This window comes from Hypanus sabinus, chromosome 14 (genome assembly GCF_030144855.1).
Source record: "Hypanus sabinus isolate sHypSab1 chromosome 14, sHypSab1.hap1, whole genome shotgun sequence".
Classification (NCBI taxonomy): Eukaryota; Metazoa; Chordata; class Chondrichthyes; order Myliobatiformes; family Dasyatidae; genus Hypanus; species Hypanus sabinus.
The window spans coordinates 19242160-19260230 of record NC_082719.1 but is presented as its reverse complement, the minus strand read 5'-3'; positions in this window follow the sequence as shown (position 1 = coordinate 19260230).

Here is an 18071-nt window from a genome sequence, read left to right as displayed (position 1 = left end):
GAAGTTATGTGTGGTGGGGATGGGGAATCAGGAGGAATGGATGTTATGTGGAATGGGTGTAGGGAATCAGGAGGAATGGCAGTTATGTGGGATGGGGATGTGGAATCAGGAGGAATGGAACGTATGTGCGGTGTGGATGGGGAATCAGGAGGAATGGAATTTATGTGGGATGGGGGTGTGGAATCAGGAGGAATGGAAGTTATGTGGGATGGCATGTGGAATCAGGAGGAATGGAAGTTAAGTGGGGTGTGTATGGGGAATCAGGAGGAATGGAAGTTATGTGGGATGGGGTTGTGGAATCAGGAGGAATGGAACTAATGTGGTGTGCGGATGGGGAATCAGGAGGAATGGAAGTAATGTGGGATGGGGGTGTGGAATCAGGAGGAATGGAAGTTATGTGGGATGGGGGTGTGGAATCAGGAGGAATGGAAGTTATGTGGGATGGGGGTGTGGAATCAGGAGGAATGGAAGTTATGTGGGATGGGGGTGTGGAATCAGGAGGAATGGAAGTTATGTGGGATGGGGGTGGGGAATCAGGAGGAATGGAAGTTACGTGGGATGGGGGTGTGGAATCAGGAGGAATGGAACTAATGTGGTGTGTGGATAGGGAATCAGGAGGAATGGAAGTTATGTGGGATGGGGGTGTGGAATCAGCAGGAATGGAAGTTATGTGGGATGGGGGTGTGGAATCAGGAGGAATGGAAGTTATGTGGGATGGGGGTGTGGAATCAGGAGGAATGGAATTTATGTGGGATGGCATGTGGAATCAGGAGGAATGGAAGTTAAGTGGGGTGTGTATGGGGAATCAGGAGGAATGGAAGTTATGTGGGATGGGGTTGGGGAATCAGGAGGAATGGAACCTATGTGCGGTGTGGATGGGGAATCAGGAGGAATGGAATTTATGTGGGATGGGGGTGTGGAATCAGGAGGAATGGAAGTTATGTGGGATGGGGTGTGGAATCAGGAGGAATGGAAGTTAAGTGGGATGGGTGTGTGAAGCAGGAGGAATGGAACTTATGTGCGGTGTGGATGGGGAATCAGGATGAATGGAATTTAAGTGGGATGGGGGTGTGGAATCAGGAGGAATGGAAGTTATGTGGGATGGGGGTGTGGAATCAGGAGGAATGGAAGTTACGTGGGATGGGGGTGTGGAATCAGGAGGAATGGAAGTTATATGGGGTGAGGATGGGGAATCAGGAGGAATGGAAGTTATGTGGATTGTGTGTAGGGAATCAGGAGGAATGGAAGTTATGTGGGGTGAGGATGGGGAATCAGGAGGAATGGAAGTTATGTGGGATTGGGGTGTGGAATCAGGAGGAATGGGTTATATGGGATGGTGCTGGGGAATCAGGAGGAATGGAAGTTATGTGGGATGGTGGTTGGGAATCAGGAGGAATGGAAGTTATGTGGGATGGGGGTGTGGAATCAGGAGGAATGGAAGTTATGTGGGATGGTGCTGCGGAATCAGGAGGAATGGAAGTTATTTGGGATGGTTGTGGCGAATCAGGAGGAATGGACTTTACGTGGGGTGAGGATGGGGAATCAGGAGGAATGGAAGATATGTGGGATGGGGGTGTGGAAGCTGGAGGAATGGATGTTATGTGGGGTGGTGATGGGGAAGCAGGAGCAATGGAATTTATGTGGGATGGGGGTGGGGAATCAGGAGGAATGGAAGTTATGTGGGATGGGGATGGGGAATCAGGAGGAATGGAAGTTATGTGGGATGGGGATGGGGAATCAGGAGGAATGGAAGTGATGTCGGGTGAGGATGGGCAATCAGTAGGAATGGAATTTATGTGGAATGGGTGCAGGGAATCAGGAGGAATGGAAGTTACATGGGATGGGGGTGGGGAATAAGGAGGAATGGAAGTTATGTGGGGTGGGTGTGTGGAAGCAGGAGGAATGGAAGTGATGTCGGGTGAGGATGGTGAATCAGTAGGAATGGAATTTATGTGGAATGGGTGCAGGGAATCAGGAGGAATGGAAGTTACATGGGATGGGGGTGGGGAATAAGGAGGAATGGAAGTTATGTGGGGTGGGTGTGTGGAAGCAGGAGGAATGGAAGTTATGTGGGGTGGGGATGGGGAATCAGGAGGAATGGATGTTATGTGGAATGGGTGTAGGGAATCAGGAGAAATGGCAGTTATGTGGGATGGGGGTGTGGAATCAGGAGGAATGGACGTTATGTGGGATGGGGATGTGGAATCAGGAGGAATAGAACGTATGTGCGGTGTGGATGGGGAATCAGGAGGAATGGAATTTATGTGGGATGGGGGTGTGGAATCAGGAGGAATGGAAGTTATGTGGGATGGCATGTGGAATCAGGAGGAATGGAAGTTAAGTGGGGTGTGTATGGGGAATCAGGAGGAATGGAAGTTATGTGGGATGGGGTTGTGGAATCAGAAGGAATGGAACTAATGTCGTGTGTGGATGGGGAATCAGGAGGAATGGAAGTTATGTGGGATGGGGGTGTGGAATCAGGAGGAATGGAAGTTATGTGGGATGGGGGTGTGGAATCAGGAGGAATGGAAGTTATGTGGGATGGGGGTGTGGAATCAGGAGGAATGGACGTTATGTGGGATGGGGGTGTGGAATCAGGAGGAATGGAAGTTATGTGGGATGGGGGTGTGGAATCAGGAGGAATGGAAGTTATTTGGGATGGTTGTGGCGAATCAGGAGGAATGGACGTTACGTGGGGTGAGGATGGGGAATCAGGAGGAATGGAAGTTATGTGGGATGGGGGTGTGGAAGCTGGAGGAATGGATGTTATGTGGGGTGGTGATGGGGAAGCAGGAGCAATGGAATTTATGTGGGATGGGGGTGGGGAATCAGGAGGAATGGAAGTTATGTGGGATGGGGATGGGGAATCAGGAGGAATGGAAGTTATGTGGGATGGGGATGGGGAATCAGGAGGAATGGAAGTGATGTCGGGTGAGGATGGGCAATCAGTAGGAATGGAATTTATGTGGAATGGGTGCAGGGAATCAGGAGGAATGGAAGTTACATGGGATGGGGGTGGGGAATAAGGAGGAATGGAAGTTATGTGGGGTGGGTGTGTGGAAGCAGGAGGAATGGAAGTGATGTCGGGTGAGGATGGTGAATCAGTAGGAATGGAATTTATGTGGAATGGGTGCAGGGAATCAGGAGGAATGGAAGTTACATGGGATGGGGGTGGGGAATAAGGAGGAATGGAAGTTATGTGGGGTGGGTGTGTGGAAGCAGGAGGAATGGAAGTTATGTGGGGTGGGGATGGGGAATCAGGAGGAATGGACGTTATGTGGGATGGGGATGTGGAATCAGGAGGAATAGAACGTATGTGCGGTGTGGATGGGGAATCAGGAGGAATGGAATTTATGTGGGATGGGGGTGTGGAATCAGGAGGAATGGAAGTTATGTGGGATGGCATGTGGAATCAGGAGGAATGGAAGTTAAGTGGGGTGTGTATGGGGAATCAGGAGGAATGGAAGTTATGTGGGATGGGGTTGTGGAATCAGAAGGAATGGAACTAATGTCGTGTGTGGATGGGGAATCAGGAGGAATGGAAGTTATGTGGGATGGGGGTGTGGAATCAGGAGGAATGGAAGTTATGTGGGATGGGGGTGTGGAATCAGGAGGAATGGAAGTTATGTGGGATGGGGGTGTGGAATCAGGAGGAATGGACGTTATGTGGGATGGGGGTGTGGAATCAGGAGGAATGGAAGTTATGTGGGATGGGGGTGTGGAATCAGGAGGAATGGAAGTTATTTGGGATGGTTGTGGCGAATCAGGAGGAATGGACGTTACGTGGGGTGAGGATGGGGAATCAGGAGGAATGGAAGTTATGTGGGATGGGGTTGTGGAAGCTGGAGGAATGGATGTTATGTGGGGTGGTGATGGGGAAGCAGGAGCAATGGAATTTATGTGGGATGGGGGTGGGGAATCAGGAGGAATGGAAGTTATGTGGGATGGGGATGGGGAATCAGGAGGAATGGAAGTTATGTGGGATGGGGATGGGGAATCAGGAGGAATGGAAGTGATGTCGGGTGAGGATGGGCAATCAGTAGGAATGGAATTTATGTGGAATGGGTGCAGGGAATCAGGAGGAATGGAAGTTACATGGGATGGGGGTGGGGAATAAGGAGGAATGGAAGTTATGTGGGGTGGGTGTGTGGAAGCAGGAGGAATGGAAGTGATGTCGGGTGAGGATGGTGAATCAGTAGGAATGGAATTTATGTGGAATGGGTGCAGGGAATCAGGAGGAATGGAAGTTACATGGGATGGGGGTGGGGAATAAGGAGGAATGGAAGTTATGTGGGGTGGGTGTGTGGAAGCAGGAGGAATGGAAGTTATGTGGGGTGGGGATGGGGAATCAGGAGGAATGGATGTTATGTGGAATGGGTGTAGGGAATCAGGAGAAATGGCAGTTATGTGGGTTGGGGGTGTGGAATCAGGAGGAATGGACGTTATGTGGGATAGGGATGTGGAATCAGGAGGAATGGAACGTATGTGCGGTGTGGATGGGGAATCAGGAGGAATGGAATTTATGTGGGATGGGGGTGTGGAATCAGGAGGAATGGAAGTTATGTGGGATGGCATGTGGAATCAGGAGGAATGGAAGTTAAGTGGGTTGTGTATGGGGAATCAGGAGGAATGGAAGTTATGTGGGATGGGGTTGTGGAATCAGAAGGAATGGAACTAATGTCGTGTGTGGATGGGGAATCAGGAGGAATGGAAGTTATGTGGGATGGGGGTGTGGAATCAGGAGGAATGGAAGTTATGTGGGATGGGGGTGTGGAATCAGGAGGAATGGAAGTTATGTGGGATGGGGGTGTGGAATCAGGAGGAATGGAAGTTATGTGGGATGGGGGTGTGGAATCAGGAGGAATGGAAGTTATGTGGGATGGGGGTGTGGAATCAGGAGGAATGGAAGTTATGTTTGATGGCATGTAGAATCAGGAGGAATGGAAGTTAAGTGGGGTGTGTATGGGGAATCAGGAGGAATGGAAGTTATGCGGGATGGGGATGGGGAATCAGGAGGAATGGAATTTATGTGGGATGGGGGTGTGGAATCAGGAGGAATGGAAGTTATGTGGGATGGGGTGTGGAATCAGGAGGAATGGAAGTTATGTGGGATGGGGATGGGGAATCAGGAGGAATGGAAGTGATGTCGGGTGAGGATGGGGAATCAGTAGGAATGGAATTAATGTGGAATGGGTGCAGGGAATCAGGAGGAATGGAAGTTACATGGGATGGGGGTGGGGAATAAGGAGGAATGGAAGTTATGTGGGGTGGGTGTGTGGAAGCAGGAGGAATGGAAGTGATGTCGGGTGAGGATGGGGAATCAGTAGGAATGGAATTTATGTGGAATGGGTGCAGGGAATCAGGAGGAATGGAAGTTACATGGTATGGGGGTGGGGAATAAGGAGGAATGGAAGTTATGTGGGGTGGGTGTGTGGAAGCAGGAGGAATGGAAGTTATGTGGGGTGGGGCTGGGGAATCAGGAGGAATGGATGTTATGTGGAATGGGTGTAGGGAATCAGGAGGAATGGCAGTTATGTGGGATGGGGGTGTGGAATCAGGAGGAATGGACGTTATGTGGGATGGGGGTGTGGAATCAGGAGGAATGGGTTATATGGGATGGTGCTGGGGAATCAGGAGGAATGGAAGTTATGTGGGATGGTGCTGCGGCATCAGGAGGAATGGAAGTTATGTGGGATGGTTGTGGGGAATCAGGAGGAATGGACGTTACGTGGGGTGAGGATGGGGAATCAGGAGGAATGGAAGTTATGTGGGATGGGGGTGTGGAAGCTGGAGGAATCGATGTTATGTGGGGTGGTGATGGGGAAGCAGGAGGAATGGAATTTATGTGGGATGGGGGTGGGGAATCAGGAGGAATGGAAGTTATGTGGGATGGGAATGGGGAATCAGGAGGAATGGAAGTTATGTGGGATGGGGATGGGGAATCAGGAGGAATGGAAGTGATGTCGGGTGAGGATGGGGAATCAGTAGGAATGGAATTAATGTGGAATGGGTGCAGGGAATCAGGAGGAATGGAAGTTACATGGGATGGGGGTGGGGAATAAGGAGGAATGGAAGTTATGTGGGGTGGGTGTGTGGAAGCTGGAGGAATGGAAGTGATGTCGGGTGAGGATGGGGAATCAGTAGGAATGGAATTTATGTGGAATGGGTGCAGGGAATCAGGAGGAATGGAAGTTACATGGGATGGGGGTGGGGAATAAGGAGGAATGGAAGTTATGTGGGGTGGGTGTGTGGAAGCAGGAGGAATGGAAGTGATGTCGGGTGGGGATGGAGAATCAGGAGGAATGGATGTTATGTGGAATGGGTGTAGGGAATCAGGAGGAATGGCAGTTATGTGGGATGGGGGTGTGGAATCAGGAGGAATGGACGTTATGTAGGATGGGGATGTGGAATCAGGAGGAATGGAACGTATGTGCGGTGTGGATGGGGAATCAGGAGGAATGGAATTTATGTGGGATGGTGGTGTGGAATCAGGAGGAATGGAAGTTATGTGGGATGGCATGTGGAATCAGGAGGAATGGAAGTTAAGTGGGGTGTGTATGGGGAATCAGGAGGAATGGAAGTTATGTGGGATGGGGGTGTGGAATCAGGAGGAATGGAACGTATGTGCGGTGTGGATGGGGAATCAGGAGGAATGGAATTTATGTGGGATGGGGGTGTGGAATCAGGAGGAATGGAAGTTATGTGGGATGGCATGTGGAATCAGGAGGAATGGAAGTTAAGTGGGGTGTGTATGGGGAATCAGGAGGAATGGAAGTTATGTGGGATGGGGTTGTGGAATCAGAAGGAATGGAACTAATGTGGTGTGTGGATGGGGAATCAGGAGGAATGGAAGTTATGTGGGATGGGGGTGTGGAATCAGGAGGAATGGAAGTTATGTGGGATGGGGGTGTGGAATCAGGAGGAATGGAAGTTATGTGGGATGGGGGTGTGGAATCAGGAGGAATGGAAGTTATGTGGGATGGGGGTGTGGAATCAGGAGGAATGGAAGTTATGTGGGATGGGGGTGTGGAATCAGGAGGAATGGAAGTTATGTTTGATGGCATGTGGAATCAGGAGGAATGGAAGTTAAGTGGTGTGTGTATGGGGAATCAGGAGGAATGGAAGTTATGCGGGATTGGGATGGGGAATCAGGAGGAATGGAATTTATGTGGGATGGGGGTGTGGAATCAGGAGGAATGGAAGTTATGTGGGATGGGGTGTGGAATCAGGAGGAATGGAAGTTATGTGGGATGGGGATGGGGAATCAGGAGGAATGGAAGTGATGTCGGGTGAGGATGGGGTATCAGTAGGAATGGAATTAATGTGGAATGGGTGCAGGGAATCAGGAGGAATGGAAGTTACATGGGATGGGGGTGGGGAATAAGGAGGAATGGAAGTTATGTGGGTTGGGTGTGTGGAAGCAGGAGGAATGGAAGTGATGTCGGGTGAGGATGGGCAATCAGTAGGAATGGAATTTATGTGGAATGGGTGCAGGGAATCAGGAGGAATGGAAGTTACATGGGATGGGGGTGGGGAATAAGGAGGAATGGAAGTTTTGTGGGGTGGGTGTGTGGAAGCAGGAGGAATGGAAGTTATGTGGGGTGGGGATGGGGAATCAGGAGGAATGGATGTTATGTGGAATGGGTGTAGGGAATCAGGAGGAATGGCAGTTATGTGGGATGGGGGTGTGGAATCAGGAGGAATGGACGTTATGTGGGATGGGGGTGTGGAATCAGGAGGAATGGGTTATATGGGATGGTGCTGTGGAATCAGGAGGAATGGAAGTTATGTGGGATGGTGGTTGGGAATCAGGAGGAATGGAAGTTATGTGGGATGGGGGTGTGGAATCAGGAGGAATGGAAGTTATGTGGGATGGTGCTGCGGAATCAGGAGGAATGGAAGTTATGTGGGATGGTTGTGGGGAATCAGGAGGAATGGACGTTACGTGGGGTGAGGATGGGGAATCAGGAGGAATGGAAGTTATGTGGGATGGGGGTGTGGAAGCTGGAGGAATGGATGTTATGTGGGGTGGTGATGGGGAAGCAGGAGCAATGGAATTTATGTGGGATGGGGGTGGGGAATCAGGAGGAATGGAAGTTATGTGGGATGTGGATGGGGAATCAGGAGGAATGGAAGTTATGTGGGATGGGGATGGGGAATCAGGAGGAATGGAAGTGATGTCGGGTGAGGATTGGGAATCAGTAGGAATGGAATTAATGTGGAATGGGTGCAGGGAATCAGGAAGAATGGAAGTTACATTGGATGGGGGTGGGGAATAAGGAGGAATGGAAGTTATGTGGGGTGGGTGTGTGGAAGCAGGAGGAATGGAAGTGATGTCGGGTGAGGATGGGGAATCAGTAGGAATGGAATTTATGTGGAATAGGTGCAGGGAATCAGGAGGAATGGAAGTTACATGGGATGGGGGTGGGGAATAAGGAGGAATGGAAGTTATGTGGGGTGGGTGTGTGGAAGCAGGAGGAATGGAAGTTATGTGGGGTGGGGATGGGGAATCAGGAGGAATGGATGTTATGTGGAATGGGTGTAGGGAATCAGGAGGAATGGCAGTTATGTGGGATGGGGGTGTGGAATCAGGAGGAATGGACGTTATGTGGGATGGGGATGTGGAATCAGGAGGAATGGAACGTATGTGGTGTGTGGATGGGGAATCAGGAGGAATGGAATTTATGTGGGATGGTGGTGTGGAATCAGGAGGAATGGAAGTTATGTGGGATGGCATGTGGAATCAGGAGGAATGGAAGTTAAGTGGGGTGTGTATGGGGAATCAGGAGGAATGGAAGTTATGTGGGATGGGGGTGTGGAATCAGGAGGAATGGAAGTTATGTGGGATGGGGGTGTGGAATCAGGAGGAATGGAAGTTATGTGGGATGGGGTTGTGGAATCAGGAGGAATGGAAGTTATGTGGGATGGGGGTGCGGAATCAGGAGGAATGGAAGTTATGTGGGATGGGGGTGTGGAATCAGGAGGAATGGAAGTTATGTGGGATGGGGGTGTGGAATCAGGAGGAATGGAAGTTATGTGGGATGGGGGTGTGGAATCAGGAGGAATGGAAGTTATGTGGGATGGGGTTGGGGAATCAGGAGGAATGGAAGTTATGTGGGATAGGGGTGTGGAATCAGGAGGAATGGAAGTTATGTGGGATGGGGTGTGGAATCAGGAGGTATGGAAGTTAAGTGGGATGGGGGTGAGGAATCAGGAGGAATGGAAGTTATGTGCGATGGGGTTGGGGAATCAGGAGGAATGGAAGTTATGTGGGATGGGGGTGTGGAATCAGGAGGAATGGAAGTTATGTGGGATGGGGTTGGGGAATCAGGAGGAATGGAAGTTACGTGGGATGGGGGTGTGGAATCAGGAGGAATGGAAGTTATATGGAATGTGTGTAGGGAATCAGGAGGAATGGAAGTTATGTGGGATGGGGATGGGGAATCAGGAGGAATGGAAGTTATGTGGGATGGGGATGGGGAATCAGGAGGAATGGAAGTTACGTGGGATGGTGGTGTGGAATCAGGAGGAATGGAAGTTACGTGGGATGGGTGTGTGGAATCAGGAGGAATGGAAGTTACGTGGGATGGGGGTGTGGAATCAGGAGGAATGGAAGTTATGTGGGATGGGGGTGTGGAATCAGGAAGAATGGAAGTCACGTGGGGTGGGGTGTGGATTAAAGAGGAATGGAAGTTATATGGGGTGAGGATGGGGAATCAGGAGGAATGGAAGTTATGTGGGATGGTGCTGGGGAATCAGGTGGAATGGAAGTTATGTGGGATCGGGTGGGGAATCAGAAGGAATGGAAGTTATGTGGGATGGGGGTGTGGAAGCTGGATGAATGGATGTTATGTTGGGTAGTGATGGGGAATCAGGAGCAATGGAATTTATGTGGGATGGGTGTGTGGAAGCAGGAGGAATGGAAGTTATGTGGGGTGGGGATGGGGAAAGGAGGAATGGAAGTTATGTGGGGTGAGGGTGGGGAATCAGGAGGAATGGAATTTATGTGGGGTGAGTGTAAGGAATCAGGAGGAATGGAAGTTATGTGGGATGGGGATGGGGAATCAGGAGGAATGGAAGTTATGTGGGATGGTGATGGGGAATCAGGAGGAATGGAAGTTATGTGGGATGGGGATGGGGAATCAGGAGGAATGGAAGTTATGTGGAATGGTGATGGGGAATCAGGAGGAATGGAAGTTATGTCGGATGGGGATGGGGAATCAGGAGGAATGGAAATTATGTGGGTTGGGGATGGGGAATCAGGAGGAATGGGTTATGTGGGATGGGGATGGGGAATCAGGAGGAATGGAAGTTATGTGGGATGGGGGTGTGGAATCAGGAGGAATGGAACGTATGTGCGGTGTGGATGGGGAATCAGGAGGAATGGAAGTTATGTGGAATGGGGGTGTGGAATCAGGAGGAAAGGAATTTATGTGTGGTGAGTGTAAGGAATCAGGAGGAATGGAAGTTATGTGGGATGGGGGTGTGGAATCAGGAGCAATGGAAGTTATGTGGGTTGGGGATGGGGAATCAGGAGGATTGGAAGTTATGTGGGATGGGAATGGGGAATCAAGAGGAATGGAAGTTATGTGGGATGGTGATGGGGAATCAGGAGGAATGGAAGTTATGTGGGATGGGGATGGGGAATCAGGAGGAATGGAAGTTATGTGGGTTGGGGATGGGGAATCAGGAGGAATGGAAGTTATGTGGGATCGGGATGGGGAATCAGGAGGAATGGAAGTTATGTGGGATGGTGATGGGGAATCAGGAGGAATGGAAGTTATGTGGGATGGGGATGGGGAATCAGGAGGAATGGAAGTTATGTGGGTTGGGGATGGGGAATCAGGAGGAATGGGTCATGTGGGATGGGGATGGGGAATCAGGAGGAATGGAAGTTATGTGGGATGGGGGTGTGGAATAAGGAGGAATGGAAGTTATGTGGGTTGGGGATGGGGAATCAGGAGGAATGGAAGTTATGTGGGATTGGGATGGGGAATCAGGAGGAATGGAAGTTATGTGGGATGGGGATGGGGAATCAGGAGGAATGGAAGTCATGTGGGGTGAGGGTGGGGAATCAGGAGGAATGGAAGTTATGTGGGGTGAGGGTGGGGAATCAGGAGGAATGGAAGTTATGTGGGATGGGGGTGGGGAATCAGGAGGAGTGGAAGTTATGTGGGGTGAGGGTGGGGAATCAGGAGGAATGGAAGTTATGTGGGATGGGGGTGGGGAATCAGGAGGAATGGAAGTTATGTGGGGTGAGGGTGGGGAATCAGTAGGAATGGAAGTTATGTGGGATGGGGGTGGGGAATTAGGAGGAATGGAAGTTATGTGGGATGTGGATGGGGAATCAGGAGGAATTGAAGTTATGTGGGATGGGGATGGGGAATCAGGAGGAATGGAAGTTATGTGGGGTGAGGGTGACGAATCAGGAGGAATGGAAGTTATGTGGGATGCAGATGGGGAATCAGGAGGAATGGAATTTATGTGGGATGGGGATGGGGAATCAGGAGGAATGGAAGTTATGTGGGGTTTGGGTGTGGAAGCAGGAGGAATGGAAGTTATGTGTGGTGAGGGTGGGGAATCAGGAGGAATGGAATTTATGTGGAATGGGTGTAGGGAATCAGGAGGAATGGAATTTACATGGGATGGGGTGGGGAATCAGGAGGAATGGAAGTTATGTGGGGTTTGGGTGTGGAAGCAGGAGGAATGGAAGTTATGTGGGGTGAGGGTGGGGAATCAGGAGGAATGGAATTTATGTGGAATGGGTGTAGGGAATCAGGAGGAATGGAATTTACATGGGATGGGGTGGGGAATCAGGAGGAATGGAAGTTATGTGGGATGGGGGTGTGGAATCAGGAGGAATGGAAGTTATGTGGGATGGGGATGGGGAATCAGGAGGAATGGAAGTTATGTGGGGTGATGATGGGGCATCAGGAGGAATGGAAGTTATGTGCGATGGGGATGGGGAATCAGGAGGAATGGAAGTTATGTGGGGTGATGATGGGGCATCAGGAGGAATGGAAGTTATGTGGGATGGGGATGGGGAATCAGGAGGAATGGAAGTTATGTGGGATGGGGTGGGGAATCAGGAGGAATGGAAGTTATGTGGGGTGAGTGTGAGGAATCAGGAGGAATGGAAGTTATGTGTGATGTGGATGAGGAATTAGGAGGAATGGAAGTTATGTGCGATGAGGGTGTGGAATCAGGAGGAATGGAATTTATGTGGGGTGAGTGTGAGGAATCAGGAGGAATGGAAGTTATGTGGGATGGGGGTGGGGAATCAGGAGGAATGGAAGTTATGTGGGGTGAGGGTGGGGAATCAGGAGGAATGGAAGTTATGTGGGATGGTGGTGGGGAATCAGGAGGAATGGAAGTTATGTGGGGTGAGGGTGACGAATCAGGAGGAATGGAATTTATGTGGGATGCAGATGGGGAATCAGGAGGAATGGAATTTATGTGGGATGGGGATGGGGAATCAGGAGGAATGGAAGTTATGTGGGGTTTGGGTGTGGAAGCAGGAGGAATGGAAGTTATGTGTGGTGAGGGTGGGGAATCAGGAGGAATGGAATTTATGTGGAATGGGTGTAGGGAATCAGGAGGAATGGAATTTACATGGGATGGGGTGGGGAATCAGGAGGAATGGAAGTTATGTGGGGTTTGGGTGTGGAATCAGGAGGAATGGAAGTTATGTGTGGTGAGGGTGGGGAATCAGGAGTAATTGAATTTATGTGGAATGGGTGTAGGGAATCAGGAGGAATGGAATTTACGTGGGATGGGGATGGGGAATCAGGAGGCATGGAAGTTATGTGGGGTTTGGGTGTGGAAGCAGGAGGAATGGAAGTTATGTGGGATGGTGGTTTGAATCAGGAGGAATGGAAGTTATGTGGGATGGGGGTGTGGAATCAGGAGGAATGGAAGTTATGTGGGATGGTGCTGCGGAATCAGGAGGAATGGAAGTTATTTGGGATGGTTGTGGCGAATCAGGAGGAATGGACGTTACGTGGGGTGAGGATGGGGAATCAGGAGGAATGGAAGTTATGTGGGATGGGGGTGTGGAAGCTGGAGGAATGGATGTTATGTGGGGTGGTGATGGGGAAGCAGGAGCAATGGAATTTATGTGGGATGGGGGTGGGGAATCAGGAGGAATGGAATTTATGTGGAATGGGTGCAGGGAATCAGGAGGAATGGAAGTTACATGGGATGGGGGTGGGGAATAAGGAGGAATGGAAGTTATGTGGGGTGGGTGTGTGGAAGCAGGAGGAATGGAAGTGATGTCGGGTGAGGATGGTGAATCAGTAGGAATGGAATTTATGTGGAATGGGTGCAGGGAATCAGGAGGAATGGAAGTTACATGGGATGGGGGTGGGGAATAAGGAGGAATGGAAGTTATGTGGGGTGGGTGTGTGGAAGCAGGAGGAATGGAAGTTATGTGGGGTGGGGATGGGGAATCAGGAGGAATGGATGTTATGTGGAATGGGTGTAGGGAATCAGGATAAATGGCAGTTATGTGGGATGGGGGTGTGGAATCAGGAGGAATGGACGTTATGTGGGATGGGGATGTGGAATCAGGAGGAATGGAACGTATGTGCGGTCTGGATGGGGAATCAGGAGGAATGGAATTTATGTGGGATGGGGGTGTGGAATCAGGAGGAATGGAAGTTATGTGGGATGGCATGTGGAATCAGGAGGAATGGAAGTTAAGTGGGGTGTGTATGGGGAATCAGGAGGAATGGAAGTTATGTGGGATGGGGGTGTGGAATCAGGAGGAATGGAAGTTATGTGGGATGGGGGTGTGGAATCAGGAGGAATGGAACTAATGTGGTGTGTGGATGGGGAATCAGGAGGAATGGAAGTTATGTGGGATGGGGGTGTGGAATCAGGAGGAATGGAAGTTATGTGGGATGGGGGTGTGGAATCAGGAGGAATGGAAGTTATGTGGGATGGGGGTGTGGAATCAGGAGGAATGGAAGTTATGTGGGATGGGGGTGTGGAATCAGGAGGAATGGAAGTTATGTGGGATGGGGGTGTGGAATCAGGAGGAATGGAAGTTATGTTTGATGGCATGTGGAATCAGGAGGAATGGAAGTTAAGTGGGGTGTGTATGGGGAATCAGGAGGAATGGAAGTTATGCGGGATGGGGATGGGGAATCAGGAGGAATGGAATTTATGTGGGATGGGGGTGTGGAATCAGGAGGAATGGAAGTTATGTGGGATGGGGTGTGGAATCAGGAGGAATGGAAGTTATGTTGGATGGGGATGGGGAATCAGGAGGAATGGAAGTGATGTCGGGTGAGGATGGGGAATCAGTAGGAATGGAATTAATGTGGAATGGGTGCAGGGAATCAGGAGGAATGGAAGTTACATGGGATGGGGGTGGGGAATAAGGAGGAATGGAAGTTATGTGGGGTGGGTGTGTGGAAGCAGGAGGAATGGAAGTGATGTCGGGTGAGGATGGGGAATCAGTAGGAATGGAATTTATGTGGAATGGGTGCAGGGAATCAGGAGGAATGGAAGTTACATGGGATGGGGGTGGGGAATAAGGAGGAATGGAAGTTATGTGGGGTGGGTGTGTGGAAGCAGGAGGAATGGAAGTTATGTGGGGTGGGGATGGGGAATCAGGAGGAATGGATGTTATGTGGAATGGGTGTAGGGAATCAGGAGGAATGGCAGTTATGTGGGATGGGGGTGTGGAATCAGGAGGAATGGACGTTATGTGGGATGGGGATGTGGAATCAGGAGGAATGGAACGTATGTGGTGTGTGGATGGGGAATCAGGAGGAATGGAATTTATGTGGGATGGTGGTGTGGAATCAGGAGGAATGGAAGTTATGTGGGATGGCATGTGGAATCAGGAGGAATGGAAGTTAAGTGGGGTGTGTATGGGGAATCAGGAGGAATGGAAGTTATGTGGGATGGGGGTGTGGAATCAGGAGGAATGGAAGTTATGTGGGATGGGGGTGTGAAATCAGGAGGAATGGAAGTTATGTGGGATGGGGTTGTGGAATCAGGAGGAATGGAAGTTATGTGGGATGGGGGTGCGGAATCAGGAGGAATGGAAGTTATGTGGGATGGGGGTGTGGAATCAGGAGGAATGGAAGTTATGTGGGATGGGGGTGTGGAATCAGGAGGAATGGAAGTTATGTGGGATGGGGATGGGGAATCAGGAGGAATGGAAGTGATGTCGGGTGAGGATGGGGAATCAGTAGGAATGGAATTAATGTGGAATGGGTGCAGGGAAACAGGAGGAATGGAAGTTATGTGGGATGGGGGTGTGGAAGCTGGAGGAATGGATGTTATGTGGGGTGGTGATGGGGAAGCAGGAGGAATGGAATTTATGTGGGATGGGGGTGGGGAATCAGGAGGAATGGAAGTTATGTGGGATGGGGGTGTGGAATCAGGAGGAATGGAAGTTATGTGGGATGGGGATGGGGAATCAGGAGGAATGGAAGTGATGTCGGGTGAGGATGGGGAATCAGTAGGAATGGAATTAATGTGGAATGGGTGCAGGGAATCAGGAGGAATGGAAGTTACATGGGATGGGGGTGGGGAATAAGGAGGAATGGAAGTTATGTGGGGTGGGTGTGTGGAAGCAGGAGGAATGGAAGTGATGTCGGGTGAGGATGGGGAATCAGTAGGAATGGAATTTATGTGGAATGGGTGCAGGGAATCAGGAGGAATGGAAGTTACATGGGATGGGGGTGGGGAATAAGGAGGAATGGAAGTTATGTGGGGTGGGTGTGTGGAAGCAGGAGGAATGGAAGTTATGTGGGGTGGGGATGGGGAATCAGGAGGAATGGATGTTATGTGGAATGGGTGTAGGGAATCAGGAGGAATGGCAGTTATGTGGGATGGGGGTGTGGAATCAGGAGGAATGGACGTTATGTGGGATGGGGATGTGGAATCAGGAGGAATGGAACGTATGTGCGGTGTGGATGGGGAATCAGGAGGAATGGAATTTATGTGGGATGGTGGTGTGGAATCAGGAGGAATGGAAGTTATGTGGGATGGCATGTGGAATCAGGAGGAATGGAAGTTAAGTGGGGTGTGTATGGGGAATCAGGAGGAATGGAAGTTATGTGGGATGGGGGTGTGGAATCAGGAGGAATGGAAGTTATGTGGGATGGGGGTGTGGAATCAGGAGGAATGGAAGTTATGTGGGATGGGGTTGTGGAATCAGGAGGAATGGAAGTTATGTGGGATGGGGGTGTGGAATCAGGAGGAATGGAAGTTATGTGGGATGGGGGTGTGGAATCAGGAGGAATGGAAGTTATGTGGGATGGGGGTGTGGAATCAGGAGGAATGGAAGTTATGTGGGATGGGGGTGTGGAATCAGGAGGAATGGAAGTTATGTGGGATGGGGGTGTGGAATCAGGAGGAATGGAAGTTATGTTTGATGGCATGTGGAATCAGGAGGAATGGAAGTTAAGTGGGGTGTGTATGGGGAATCAGGAGGAATGGAAGTTATGCGGGATGGGGATGGGGAATCAGGAGGAATGGAATTTATGTGGGATGGGGGTGTGGAATCAGGAGGAATGGAAGTTATGTGGGATGGGGTGTGGAATCAGGAGGAATGGAAGTTATGTGGGATGGGGATGGGGAATCAGGAGGAATGGAAGTGATGTCGGGTGAGGATGGGGAATCAGTAGGAATGGAATTAATGTGGAATGGGTGCAGGGAATCAGGAGGAATGGAAGTTACATGGGATGGGGGTGGGGAATAAGGAGGAATGGAAGTTATGTGGGATGGGGTGTGGAATCAGGAGGAATGGAAGTTATGTTGGATGGGGATGGGGAATCAGGAGGAATGGAAGTGATGTCGGGTGAGGATGGGGAATCAGTAGGAATGGAATTAATGTGGAATGGGTGCAGGGAATCAGGAGGAATGGAAGTTACATGGGATGGGGGTGGGGAATAAGGAGGAATGGAAGTTATGTGGGGTGGGTGTGTGGAAGCAGGAGGAATGGAAGTGATGTCGGGTGAGGATGGGGAATCAGTAGGAATGGAATTTATGTGGAATGGGTGCAGGGAATCAGGAGGAATGGAAGTTACATGGGATGGGGGTGGGGAATAAGGAGGAATGGAAGTTATGTGGGGTGGGTGTGTGGAAGCAGGAGGAATGGAAGTTATGTGGGGTGGGGATGGGGAATCAGGAGGAATGGATGTTATGTGGAATGGGTGTAGGGAATCAGGAGGAATGGCAGTTATGTGGGATGGGGGTGTGGAATCAGGAGGAATGGACGTTATGTGGGATGGGGATGTGGAATCAGGAGGAATGGAACGTATGTGGTGTGTGGATGGGGAATCAGGAGGAATGGAATTTATGTGGGATGGTGGTGTGGAATCAGGAGGAATGGAAGTTATGTGGGATGGCATGTGGAATCAGGAGGAATGGAAGTTAAGTGGGGTGTGTATGGGGAATCAGGAGGAATGGAAGTTATGTGGGATGGGGGTGTGGAATCAGGAGGAATGGAAGTTATGTGGGATGGGGGTGTGAAATCAGGAGGAATGGAAGTTATGTGGGATGGGGTTGTGGAATCAGGAGGAATGGAAGTTATGTGGGATGGGGGTGCGGAATCAGGAGGAATGGAAGTTATGTGGGATGGGGGTGTGGAATCAGGAGGAATGGAAGTTATGTGGGATGGGGGTGTGGAATCAGGAGGAATGGAAGTTATGTGGGATGGGGATGGGGAATCAGGAGGAATGGAAGTGATGTCGGGTGAGGATGGGGAATCAGTAGGAATGGAATTAATGTGGAATGGGTGCAGGGAAACAGGAGGAATGGAAGTTATGTGGGATGGGGGTGTGGAAGCTGGAGGAATGGATGTTATGTGGGGTGGTGATGGGGAAGCAGGAGGAATGGAATTTATGTGGGATGGGGGTGGGGAATCAGGAGGAATGGAAGTTATGTGGGATGGGGGTGTGGAATCAGGAGGAATGGAAGTTATGTGGGATGGGGATGGGGAATCAGGAGGAATGGAAGTGATGTCGGGTGAGGATGGGGAATCAGTAGGAATGGAATTAATGTGGAATGGGTGCAGGGAATCAGGAGGAATGGAAGTTACATGGGATGGG